Source organism: Malania oleifera, chromosome 8 (assembly GCF_029873635.1).
Source record: "Malania oleifera isolate guangnan ecotype guangnan chromosome 8, ASM2987363v1, whole genome shotgun sequence".
Classification (NCBI taxonomy): Eukaryota; Viridiplantae; Streptophyta; class Magnoliopsida; order Santalales; family Ximeniaceae; genus Malania; species Malania oleifera.
The window spans coordinates 82,838,049-82,852,317 of record NC_080424.1 but is presented as its reverse complement, the minus strand read 5'-3'; the positions used below and the strand labels follow the sequence as shown (position 1 = coordinate 82,852,317).

The window sequence follows — 14,269 nt, the reverse complement described above, 5'->3', positions numbered from 1 at the left end:
CACGAAACCCAGGTTAAATAGATAGGTTTAAGCTTATCGTTTGCATCCTTACTGAGATTGTATTATCTGATTGCATATTTATTTCATTTAATTTTAAAATAATATAAAAATTAAAAGTGTAGTCATTAAGGGAATGCTATTGTCAGGAAAATTCAATGAAGCATTGGTTATTCAACATTCTTGGGGTAAATAGGTCTAGTTGAACAACTTGGTCATAAGTAGGTTGGGGCAGATATCATGCCAAGTTTTGGGAGAACAAAAAATCAAGGGCACTCACATCAGACAACATGAGTGGTATTTTCTGCTCAAGATCATCGTTTCTTTAATAAGGACATAATTAGAAAAGAATAAACTTTGTTCTCCACATATTGGAATTTGAAGAATGATAAGTGAAATTGAGACATGGCAAAGATGGGCTTAAGAGTCTTATTTGCTTATCGAATAGGTGTTGGTTTACAAGCATACCTGAAAGGGGAATATGTGCATCTTCAGGCATTACATGCAGAGCATCAATAGTGATAGAAAGCAATATACTTGCAATTTGTAAAAACATTACATCAGTAGAGTAAGAACATGTCCTTGTATCATACATCATTGATTACGTGCTTAAATTGTGTAATTAGGTGTTTTAATTCGTGCATTGAGACTTATATTTTTAATTAAATACCTAATTACTCTAAATATTTTAACAAGGTGTTCTATTTATAATATTTGTGCAATTTATGAATTTTTGGCATTTTTTATGATAGGAAAATTATCAAAAGCTAAAACCAGCACCAGTTCGTAATTAGTGCATAATTTTTTCGTTTGAGCTGTGATCAAGATGATTTGAAATTTTGGAGAAACATGAGAATATTATCCACAACTTCTATGTTTTGAGCTTTGAGAGAAATGGGCTTCAGGAGGGTCAAAATCACCCTTATTCACCGGGAACAAAAAGAAGGAAAAAAAAAATGAAAATCCTACCTTGATGTGACTCGGCCATGCAGCCGAGTTGGGTCCCTTTTGTCCGAGTATCATTGCTGCATAGGGCTCTCCCCTTTTTTCTATAAATTCCTTTTTTCTTCTGGCCGCACTAGCCCCAAATTCCCTTCCCTTCTCCTTCTCTTTCCTTCCCCTTTTTCTTTCCTCTGTCTCTCTCTCTCCCTACTACTTCCGACCATCAACCTGACTCTCTCTCTTCTCTCCTTCCCTCTCTTCCCTTGCTCCTTGTCATCTTCTTCTTTCTTCTTCTCCCTCTCCTCTTGGATGTATTCTCCTCCCTGTGCTACTGTTACCTGCTTTGTCACAACTCTTGCTGCTCCAGCCACTGCCCACAGCCAGGCACACCCGAGACCTTGCAGTGTTGGTGAAGACACGAGACCTTGCAGCTCTCTCTCTCTCTCTCTCTCTCTCTCTCTCAGCTGCTGCTGTGCTGGCTGGACCCGAAGACCGCAGAGCTGAGGAACTCCACTATTGAAGTCCCTGCTACTGTTGCTATCAGTTGTTGAACCTGAGCATCCCTACAGCCAGCTACTATCCACGGCTACTCCAGACTTCCGGAGAAGCCTTCCGCTGCAACCAGTCTCCCTGCAGCCACTTGCAACACCAACACCCACAACCTACTACCCGAGCATTCCGTCTCTTTCTCTTTCTTTCTCTCCTTTTTTCTCTCTTTATTTAATTTCTTTTTCTTTTTTCCTTAGTTTTTTTTTTATTCTTGTTTTGAATAGTTAGTTGAGTGTTGTTAGTTTTAAGTTGAGTTCAGTTAAAATAATTTTTTTTTTAATTTGTGAACTTTTGTTTGGATATTATTATTAAAGCTTATTTATTTTTATCTTAATTAAATTTACCATTACATTTAAATATTACTTGAGTTATTTAGTTAAGTGATTTAAGTTCGATTTGGTTCTTGAAAAAAAAAAAAAGAATAAAATACAAAAAAAATAAAATTAGAAGTTAAATTAGTAGTTCTCTTTAAAATTTAAATTGTGTTCGTTCAAGGTCGATTTAGTTTAGGGTTGATCTTACTCTTGTTGCATTTAAGTTTTGATTTCGATTGAAGTTCTTGATTTTGTCAAAAGTTTGTTTTTTTTTTTTTTTTTCTTGTTTGCGTTTGAGTTTGATTGAGTTTTCATTATTGTGTGTTTTATTATGTGCTAAAGTTATTGTCTTAAGTTTTTATTCAAGAGTTTAAATGCATGTTTCAATCCCTGTTTGATTAAGCATAGGATTTTTGTTTCTCGTTAATTAATTCAGCGTGTGTTAGGTTTTAGATTCTAATTTGCATGCTCATTTAATTTGTCAAAAGAAATCTCAATCATCCTGAACAACCCGAATCAAAACCGTGTTCAGTAACTTTTATTTTTGATTGGAAATATGTAAAATTTGAGGTTAAGCTGCATTCTCTGAGGAGACAATCTGACCCTTGGGCTATTTATTACACGATGTAACTCCTTTACTTGGGATAGTTTCTGAGTTGCTCAATTTTAGAGTGAGTCAAGTTTTTGGAGCTGTTGCCGAGGAGTACCAACTTTAATTTCAAATTTTGTGTTTTTTCCAATTATTTTTTTTATTTTTCATCAATTAAAAAAATAAAAATCAAAAAATCTAAAACATAAAAAAATTGAAAAATTAAAAAAAAAAAATTATCATGTTTGTTTGCTGCTGTGTTAGTGAATTTCTGCTATATGCATTGAAGTTTGATGCCTTGGGTTCGAGATAATTCGAATAGACTATCTAAAATTTCACCTAGCACTAGTAAGGGCACACAGAGCACAAAATCTGACTGTTTTCTTGTTACTTTTACGAGTGATTCTGAAATTGATTTGAGCAATATGTTTGACCATTTTTTTGAGGAAGTACTAGTTGCACTTGCACCACGTACACTTTAGGATTTCTACAGTTGACACGCACTTCCACACCTTCCTATATTGTGTTACCACAAGATGCACTGAACTTCAATATTAGGCATGGCATGTTATCTGTGATACCCCGATTTCACCAACACTTGACAAATTTTGAGTTGGTCTGCACCACTTTCATTAATAGGGGCTTGAACTGATGAATATATCAAACTTCGCTTGTTTCTATTTTCTTTGAAAGATAAGGCAAAAATATGGTTTAATTCTCTGCGACCTAACTCTATTACTACTTGGGCTGAAATGCAGCGTGAGTTCTTTCATAAGTTCTTTCCTTTTCAGAGAACTTAGTACCTATAGGAGCAGATCAGTCAGTTTATGCAAAAAGGTGATGAGACATTCTAGGATTGCTGGGAAAGATTCAAGGACCTGATGACCATATGTCCACATCATGGATAAAATCATGGATGTTAGTGAATTATTTTTATACTGCTCTAATCCCTGCGTGTAAACAATTTGTCTAAACTATGTGCAACGGGGAGTTCTTCCACAAGGAACCAGATGATGCTCTATCATTCTTTGATTATTTAGCTGAGAGTTCCGATAATGATCCGAAGAATAATGATATTTAAATAATAATAAAGAGAGAGGAAAATACAAATAATAAAAAGGGTGCGCTTCGTCGACAAGAAGATACCGAGAGGATATTTGGGTGACTCTGAATTTCATCGATCAGGGGGGGAGTTTGTCGACAATTTGCCTTCTATACCTCTTCGACGAGGTGACGTGGCTCGTCAACGAAGGCCACAGTATAAGTAGCCCTAAATGTGATTTTTTTAGCCATTTTTGGCCGCAGGAATTCTCTTTCTCTCTCCTTCTTTCTAAGATCTCGGGCTGATCTTTCACTAGGTTGATCATCTGAAGCCACCACGACACTCCTGGGGAAGTTCTCTGCATATCTACTGGAGTGGATCGTTGGTGGAGCTAGTTCGGAATCCATCCCAAATTCAAGGTAAGGCTTTCTACTCACTATTGACTTTTCAATAGTTGTAGAAACTGTAGTACGTGTAGAAATACTGAAGTTTAGTTCTGGGGAATATCATTTTCAGGGTGTTGAATGGGGAATCCCGCGGGTGCAGGACTATTTATGCTATGGGCTTTTCAAGAATCCGATGAGGGGATAAACTAAGCTAGTTGTTTTATAAAAATTATAAGTAATATTGTGTAGCGTTTGATTTCAGGAAAATATATGTATATAAATATAGATATATATGAGCATTATGTTGGGGAGAAATACTGTTGAAAATGATGATATGTTCTGGATATATATAATGCCCATTTTGTGTGGGATGAGTAGATTTTATGATGAATTACCATTTTCCAGGAGCATGATGATATTATGGATTTTTATAATGGAAAGTTAGTGTATGGGCCGAGCTATGGATATGTTTTGCCAGCATACGGGCCAAGCTATGGATATGTTTTGCCGACGTACGGGTCGAGCTATGGTAAAATATGAAATGCTGGCGTACGGGCCGATAATTTGTCATGATGTATATATATATATAAGCAAAATGATGCAATGATATTAACTTGGCAATTATTAATATGAAATATTCATGTATCACAATTTGATTATAATATGTTATCAGAATCTGGTTGGCTTGATCTAGGCTAGCACTTGCATGGTATCACTGTTATGTGTTCTGATCATCATGATATTGTGTTAACGCTGCTTTACAGAGTAGCGTGAGGACAGATAGTTGATGTGGTTTTAAGTAGTGTGGATGCCCCTGGTGTACGAACCAGGTTTGACAGACCCATTGGACTTACAGACTGTACTTTTGACTTGGCAATGGTTAGTCAACCATTGTCAAGTCCTGCCTTCGGGCCACACAACCCAGTCATGTGGGGGTAATACATGACAACAGCCAGCTAACCTACTGGGGTTGCTTTCATATTATTATTATTATTATATGAGATGAATTATGTTTATGAAAATGCATTATGTTCTGCCATGTTATGATGATATATGTTTTTCCAGATATGATATAACAATTTACTAAATATGTGTATTTATGATTTATGTATAACACGGAAAACTCATGTAACCACACACTAATGTTATAATATAATGATGTGTAGAGTATCATCCTCAGGGATTGATGTCTTAATTTTATTAAGTACCGAATTTATAATAACCTTGATTTTATTTAGAAAAATTAATAATTTTAGACTACAAAATTTAAGCAAAGCTACATTAAATAAACTATTTAAGAGAATTTAAAACTGAATGCCACGTATCAAATTACTTATGGTAAAAACTTCTAGGAAACCGATTTCACCTAGTTTCTCACTATGCTTTACTCATCTAGTCAATTCGAATTGATATTCTCTGTTTGTTAGCAAATCTCCATTTTTTCGAAAAGCCTCTTTCGATAGTCAATTAGAACCTATTCTTGTTTATTATTTAACATATGATTATGCAAATTAATAATGGAAGAACGCAATAAGACCCTCGATTTTTAAAGCTATGTTGGTTCATACAAGTATTTTGATCTATATATTTACCTACGCTGAATTATCCAAGATCTATCCTATAATCCCCCATTTCGGTAGCAAATCATAAGACTAATATCATTTAATTAATGACCAGTTAATTAAAAGCATTAAGCGCAGAATAACTCGAACAAACATTAATGAAAACTACTTTAGATTAGCATCAAAGAGCAAGCATAGTTCAAAACTGGTTACATAATTTTCCTAGAATACAAAAATTTAGTTCATTTCGAAAATTAAATTCAATATAACAGATTTCACCATATTTTCTTCTATTTGGAGCGTACGGGAAAAATCAACACTCGCAGCACTGCCGTCGTGCATCGCAAACACTCTGAGCATCGCCGTTGTTCGCTGCCTTCCAATTCCAAAAAGATATTAAGTTTATATACGCCGCCTGCCACCTTCCTTAGTGCCGTGTTTTTTTTTTTTTTTTTTTAACTTCAATCACGCAATCACTAGAAAAAAACCTCAAGAAAAAATTCTCCCCTTTTTCCCAAATTTTTGGTGCGGCCTCTCCTAGCTAAGACGAATAAACTCCCAAACTTTTTCCCCAAATTTTGGTGCGGCCTCTCCCAGGAAAACCCTATGCATGGCCTCAAATCTCCCATTAAAAGCCCCCCCAAAGAAGTTTCCAAGTAGCCTACAATCTTTGACTTTTCAAAATTTCCATCTTTCCTTTCTTTCCTTTTCTTTCTTTTCTTTCTTTCTTTCCTTTCTTTGCCTTTCTCCCCCTCCTATCCATGTGCATCTCACCTAGATAAGATGACCTGGATGCATGGTCGAGTCACATCTCACTTTTTTTTTTTTTTCTTTCTTTTCTCAAAGACACACGGTCTGCCCTCCTCCTTCAAACCCGATTTTGACCATCCTACAACCCGTAACTCTCAAAGCTCAAAGCATGAAAGTTATAGAGATATTTCTAAAATTTCTCATGAATTTTGAATTGTTTTGATTGGAACTAGGACGAAAAAGTTACGCCCATATTACGGATAATTGTTAAAATAGTCCACAAAACAGCGTATGGTAACTTCACGTATGATTTCGAACTTAATACAGCCAGTATTTCGCAAAATGCAAAACATGAAAATTCTATAGAATTTTCTTTTCTTCCTACAGCATCCTGAATCATCTAATTCGGAGGTCAGATGAGAGACTTACGCGTATATTACAAAGTACTGTCGATTTTTAGCTTCCAATAGTTGCCCTGCAATAAAAAGTACCAAAATTTCATAAATTACTCAATGAAACCTAAATATTATAAATAGAACACAATTTTATAATATTGAGAGTAATTAGGCATTTAAATAAAAAATATAATTCGTAATACATGAATTAAAGCACCTAATTACGCAATTTAAGCGCGTAATCACACCCCCCAACTAAAGTTTTGCTAGTCCCTTGTAAATAACATGAATGCAATTCAAGGTGGTGTCATACCAATTTCAGTGAATGAGTGTACATGCAACACAACCATACCATTTCACATACAAGAATATCACGAAATTACACACAAGCTCATTCATACACTATACACGCAACTTCGAAGTATGTCATTCATGCAAGTCTCGTTATTATATAGCAATTAAGAACAGTAAACTCACGTAAAATTAACCAGCGAGCACAATTCAGAGTTAATGTAGCCGTATAAATTCGATTATAAATAGGAAAAATCTTAAAGCATGTGTAATGTGTGTGACTCGTTGTACCCACGATATCCGTGGACACCTAAAGAACTGTCGCTTTGACTCGGCCTAATGGGTATATCCTAAAAAATACATAAAAAGAATGGTTTCACTTGTCGTATGTGAGAAGGAGTGTCATGATCAAACATCTCACATACTGTAAGGAACAAACTCTAAATGTACAGAGTGGGCTAGTTTGAAAAGGATCTAGCCTATTTAGGAGGTGTCAGGTCCTTCACCTAGCATCTTCTCACCTACTCGCCATGTCCAACCAAGTCTTCCCTAGATCAACTTATTCACAAACCAGACATAAATACATCTAAGGCATTAGGCGGGTGAAAAGTCTTCATATGTGGAGAACATGTGTCATGTCCCTGACTTTTGTTGTAGTTGTGTGGAGTAGGTATTAATCTTTCACCTCTTCTGGGATATTTTTATTTCTCTTTTTCTTTCTTCTGCTCATTTTCAATTTCTTTCTTTTCATGGTCAAATAGGACAATCATAACACTTCTTTTATTGTTTTCATACCACCCATATGCATTAAGCTCGAACAAGAGTCCATGAAATAAGGCTATTTCTAGGGGTGGCTCAGCTTTCACATCTTGAGTAAGCTACAAGACCTAGGTTTCTACCTCCCCACTAGATATCACCCCTAGGCTAGCAATTCAAAAACCAAGAATAGTGTACAAAGAATATCCAAAAAAAAAAAAAAGGAAAGTTGAGTTTCATGAACTCTGAGTTGATGTCAAAAACTTAAAAGAACAATAAATGACTCAACAGTACTGTAGACACCCCATTTTTACCCAGACCCAATATATTATTTTTATTTCTTTACTATTACTATCGTATATATTATTAGTATTAATAATTTATTATTATTATCATTATTATGATTTTTATTATTGTTATTATCTATTATCATTGCTATTATTTTCACTATTATTATTATTATTATTATTATTATTATTATTATTATTGTAATTACTTTGTTATTATTTTTATTATTACAATTATTATTATTATTATTATTATTATTATTATTATTTATTATTATTAGTATTTTTATCTTTATTATTATTATTATTATTATTATTATTAGTATTAGTAGTTTTATTATCTTTATTATTGTCATTATTATGATTATTATTTTGCTATTATTATTATTATTTATTATTGTTGTTATCATTATTATTATTATTATTTATTATTATTAGTATTTTTATTATCTTTATTATTATTATTATTATTATTATTATTATTATTATTATTTTGCTATTATTATTATTATTGTTATTACCATTATTATTATTATTACTTTTATTATTATTATTTTTAGTGGGTCTAGGGTTTTGGGGAGCCTATTTATAGGCTTTCTCACGCACAAGAATGGGGCGCAAAGCACAGCCAAAAGAAAAAAAAAAAAACTCTGTTTTGCTTCTCTTTGGTTCACATGCACAGCAGCAGCGGCAACTCCAGCTGCTGCTCTTCAACTTCTTATTCTTCTTCTTCTTCTTCTTCTTCTTCTTCTTCTTCTTCTCGGAGACACCCATAGCCATCCACCCTCATCGACGCAGCCTGCCACAGCCATCCTCTGCTCCAGAAGAGCCTCTGCAGAAGTCCTGCTCCCAGACCCAGCCATCCACACAGCCACCTGAGCACACCAGCAGCCACCACAGCGGCCATCCATTCCAGTAGCAGCAGCGAGCCTCCCCTGCAACGTCCCAAGATCGTCCTGCAGCAGCAAATCTTCCCCGCTCAACGGTACCAGTCATCTTCTCCGGTGCTCGCTGCTGTTCTTCGGTGTTCGTTCGGCGTTCGTTTGTCTTCCCGGTCACCCTTTGCAACTCTCGGCAACCTTCAGGTCCTCCACAACTGCTGCCAGACCACAGATCCGAGGCCATGCGCAGCAACCATCGTCACTCACTCCCGTCACCGTCGCCGTTGTTCGCTCCCGTCGCCGTCGGCGTCTCCCGGCTGCACCCCCCTCTGTAAGTCCCGGCACTCAAACACGATGCACACACACACACGCTGAAACACACAGTGAGTTTCCTGCCTTCAAACACACACACACACACACGGAACCATGAACAGGGAACGCACACACCTCACACACAGTTCATTACATACAGGCACATCTACCCATGTGTATTGGTTTTTTTTTTTTATTTTATTGTGATATTAACTAGTCATTTTTACTGCAGAATTTTTTTGTTTGTTTTAAATTCTAGATTTTTTTTTTTGTATTTGTGTATTTATTTAATAATTGATAGTTGAAAAAAAATATCTCTTGTTGTTGTATTATGTGTGTGTGTATATGTATATATATATTGAATTGGTATTGTATTATTTAGGGTCAAGTATTGATAAGATAATATTTTGAGTCTTTTTAGTATGTTTTATTATTTATATGTTCAGTATGCTTGATTTATTGTTATTATTTAAGTTAAACTTTTTATTTGGTGGTGAATTAGTCACATTATTTCTTGTTTATATTTATCTGGGGTTTGAGATTATTAATTGTTGGAGTAGTTTCAAAGTTCTTTTATGATAATGTTTACATATACTCTAGGTTGTTATTGTAAGGTTTTAGGATTGTAATGTTTGCTTTAATGTTTAATATATATGCTTTGTTTGTCTTGTTGTTATACATTAATTAATATTCATGGTGTAGGGTTTACAACGCTGTAAGATTTGTTTAAATGTTGATATTCATGTTTACATTTTTGTTGTGTTTATGGTTGAACGATTATTATTATTATTGTAGAATTTTTGTCGTTTTAACATTCAAAGTTTGAATTTTGTTATTGATGTTAATGTTCATATTGTGGGGTTAAATTTTTGTGGTATCTATTGTATATATGTTAAATGATTAATGTTAGTGTGGTAGAATTTTTATTGATATTATATATTTATTATATTAATTAGCATTTTTATAATATTGTAAATTTATTATTGTGATAATGTGGTATTACATATTTAATAGCTTGGTGTTTTATTGACATTATATGCAAATTAATAATTTTAGTTATATGTATATCACATATTAGCAACTTAGGGTTTTTACATATTTAGTAATAAAAGTAATACTTTGAGTAATGATGCCTATTTAGTAAAGTAGGGTTTTAGGCAATTACATATTAAGTAATAATGCAATGTATTTAGTAACTTAGGAGTCTAGGTAATTATATTTAGTGATTTGAGTATTTTTGGGTAATAATTCAGTGATATAATATCTTAAGTAATAATATGTATTTATGATCTTAATGCACATGGTATGTGGGATTATATTACTTATTTTAGTACTCGTAATATCTTAGTAGATATGTGTTATTATTAATATTATTAGGGATAGTGTAATATCTTCACTTATTATCTTATTAGTATATGTTAAAACCTCCCATATTAGTACTTTCCTATTAAAAATTCTATACGATTTTCAAAGTCTAGGGAGTGTATTTTTGTAAATTATTTTCGATTTTTATCTCTATGATTTTAATGCGGGGGTATGAGCCTTCGGGCTTCACGTACCTTAAGCTCTGAGGGAATATATGTATATATTTATTTATTTATTTATTTTTCATAGGTATTTATAAATTCACAAAAAGGAGTAATTTAAAGACTTATTAGATTAACTTAGGGATAATTTTAAATTAATTAGGTACCGTTCATAAGAACGGGCGCGTAGGGGGTGCTCACACCTTCCCCTCGCGTAACCGAACTCCTGAGCCTAACTCTGGTAATGTAGACCTATTTTACCCCTAACGGGGTAGTCATCACGTGTTCTAACCACACTAAATGTTAGTGGCGACTCCGACATTCCATGTTTTTCCATGAAAATATTAAAATTGATTTTAATTTCGCCGCCCGGGGCACACGCGCTCCCGGGACGTCGCGACAAGTACCTCACAAGGTGTCAAAGTCACCACGGACACTCTCTCAGTGTTCACAAGGAACCCTAAGTGCTACAAGTCACATGAACGTGTATTTTTTTTTTTTCAAGAGATACCATGTAGATACAAGAGTTTATATAGCCAAATTAACACGATTGAACTACCAATCAACTTTCAATGATTTACGATTCCTAGTTTAGTAATATAAATAGAAACTACACATGAATGACCCAAGTGTGTACTCCTAGGTTATATGCAAGTATATGAAGGGCATAAGTAGTGTCACGCATTGCCTAATCATCCATATTCACACATTTTTTTTTCAATGTTATTCAAAGATGAGAAAAATTGAAGGAAATAAAGAAACTTCCCTGACTTATTGGTGAATCTGTAGAGGAATTAAATTTTTAGCTCTGTACTCGTGCCAAATAAACCTGCATCAAAAATATAATTTATTCAAAAGTGCATAGATAAATAAATAAATAAAGTAATAAAGATAAAAGGAATAAAGAAAAGAAAAACTCTTTGGGTTGCCTCCCATAAGCGCTTGTTTTAACTTCTCCAGCCAGACGTTTCAATCTTCATCAATCCAAGAGGAATAAATGCACAGTTCCTCTCCACTTGTTCTCCATAATAGTGCTTCAATCTCTGACCATTCACTCTGAATATGTTCCCTGTCTTGTCCTTCAAGTCTATTGCTCCAAAAGGTAAAACTCTTTCAATTGTATAAGGACCTGTCCATCTTAAACTTAACTTACTTGGGAAGAGTTTTAATCATGAGTTGAAGAGTAGAACATGTTGTCCTGGAGCAAACTCACACCTAAGAATCTGTTTGTCATGCCACTTCTTCTTCTGCTCTTTGTATATTTTTGCATTTTCATACGCATCACCTGAGAACACAAAATAAAGATGCTCAAGGAATTGTTTCAACTCTAGAGATATAGGTTACAGCATCTTTTCTTTAGAGATCACAGAATTCGTCCTTGCTACCATAGGTTCTAGCCTCCCCACACGCTGTTGTGTTGTAATCTTCCGCAAGGATTGTTCAAGGTGATCAGTTGGTTCATCTTTTTGAAAGGCTTTTTCTACACCCTGTTGAATGACATCTAGCCAAAAACAAGTGCTTGGATCTTCTGGAAATCTCATGTCTTAGTAGATGTTGAACATAACCTCTTCCTTATCCACTCTCAACGTTAACTTACCCTTTTGAACATCAATTAAAGCTCTTCCAATGGCCAAGAATGGTCGGCCAAGAATTAGTGGAACTTCTTGGTCTTCCTGCATATCTAGCACAACAAAATCAATAGGAAAAATAAATTTATCCACCTTTACCAATACATCTTCTATGATTCCACGTGGATACTTGATGGATCGATTTGCTAGTTGCAAAGAAATGGTTGTTTGTTTCATCTCTCCAAGTCCCAATTTCTGCAAACAGAAAGTGGCATAAGATTAATGCTAGCACCAAGATCACATAAAACTTTATCAAAAATTGAATTTCCAATAGTGCAAGGCAAAGTAAAACTCTCTGGATCTTTTAATTTTTGAGGCAATTTCTTTTGGAGAATAGCACTACACTCCTCAGTAAGCTTCACTGTTTCGAACTCCTCCAACATTCTTTTCTTGGAAATGATGTCCTTCAGGAATTTGACATAATTTGGCATTTGTTCCAAGGCACGTGCAAGAGGAATATTTACGTGATTTTTCTTAAAATATCCAAAAATTTAGAAAATTGCTTATCTAATTTTTTCTTTTGAAAGCGTTGAGGATAAGGAAGTGGAGTAAAGAGAATATGAGGATTGTCTGGAAATGAAATTGCTGGTGACGTGTCAGTCTTTCTTGGTGTGTCATCCACCATCTCCTCTTCTTCCACTTTATTCTTGCCTTGACCATTATTTTCAGTTGTAGGTGTGGACATGGTTTCCTTTGATGGTGATTTCTCAATTTCTCTTCCACTCCTAAGTGTGATGACATTGCATTGTTCTTTTGGATTCACTTCAGTGTTGCTAGGAAAAGTTCCTCTCTCTTGGGAATTTATAGTCGTGGACAGTTACCCAATTTGCATTTCAAGGTTCTTCATAGTGGCTCCCATATTATTGCAATGAGTCTCAATGTTGTCTAGTCGTGCATCTGTCTTTTTAAACCTTGCTTTTGTCTCTTTAACAAAAGATATCATGGCATCCTCAAGTGACATCTTCTTCTCACCTTGATGACTATCAAATCCTGCAGGAGGTTGTAGCACATTTCTTGTATTTCCATAAGACAAATTCTCATGATTTTGAAGCCCTGGATGGTAATATTGTGGCAAAGGATCACCACGATAGTTGTAGTTCTGATTGTTGATGTATTGAACCTGTTCTTGACTCGCTCCATTGCTCGGGTTTGTCCTAGTTGTAGTTGCCACATATTTTGCACCTTGTGGTATCCTCTGGGTTGTCAAAGATGAAATCTTATGGGATAGAGAAACAACTTGAGCTGAAAGTGCAGCAAACGGCTCCAATTCATGAATACCAGCAACTTTCTTAGCCATAGTTCTTTCAGTTGGCCATTGATAGTTATTTGAGGCCATTTCTTCCAAAAGAAAAGTAGTACCCTCAGGTTTCTTTGACATCAAAGTTCCCCCAGATGCAGCATCAACTAAAGTCCTTGTTTTTCCATTCAACCCATTATAAAACATTTGAAATTGCAACCAATCCGACAATCCATGTTGTGGCCAGCATGGAATCAAATCCTTATACCTTTCCCATGCTTCATAGAGTGATTCAAAATCATGTTACTTGAATTGACTAATCTCACTCCTAAGTTGGGTTGTTTTTGCAGGTGGAAAGAATTTAGCTAAAAAATTTTCTGCCATGCCTTGCAAACTAGTGATACTCCCAGGTTGTAACGACTGTAGCCAACCTCTTGCTTTGTCCCTCAAGGAGAAAGGGAATAATCTCAGTCTAATGGTGTCTTCAGTAACACCATTAATCTTCACATTATCACAAATCTCCAAAAACATCGTCAGATGGATATTGGGATCATCAAGTGGTGATCCACTAACCTGGGCCTGCTACACCATGATGATGAATGCGGGGTTGAGCTCAAAATTGTTGGCATTAATGGGCTGGCGTCTGATACCCGAATAGTTGTCATTCACAACTGGTCGTACATAATCCTTCAAGGCGCATGGCTGCGCATTATCTTGTCCATTCTCTATGGCTAATACCCTCTTTTTCCTTAGTGCTTTAAGTGTTCTTTCAATCTCTGGATCAAAAGGAATAATGGAACGTGTTCTAGCATGACGCATCCAACA

The 14,269-nt window shown here is 35.0% G+C and overlaps 2 non-coding genes across 2 annotated transcripts; one reads left to right on the top strand and one right to left on the bottom strand.

The window, feature by feature from the left end:
• Positions 1-3,191: 3,191 nt before the first annotated feature.
• LOC131163216 (small nucleolar RNA R71) lies at positions 3,192-3,298 on the bottom strand. The gene has a single exon (XR_009138992.1). It is a non-coding gene; the product is annotated as a small nucleolar RNA R71 (small nucleolar RNA).
• Positions 3,299-13,673: 10,375 nt separating this feature from the next.
• Positions 13,674-13,780, top strand: LOC131163172 (small nucleolar RNA R71). The gene has a single exon (XR_009138950.1). It is a non-coding gene; the product is annotated as a small nucleolar RNA R71 (small nucleolar RNA).
• The last annotated feature ends 489 nt before the right edge of the window (positions 13,781-14,269 follow it).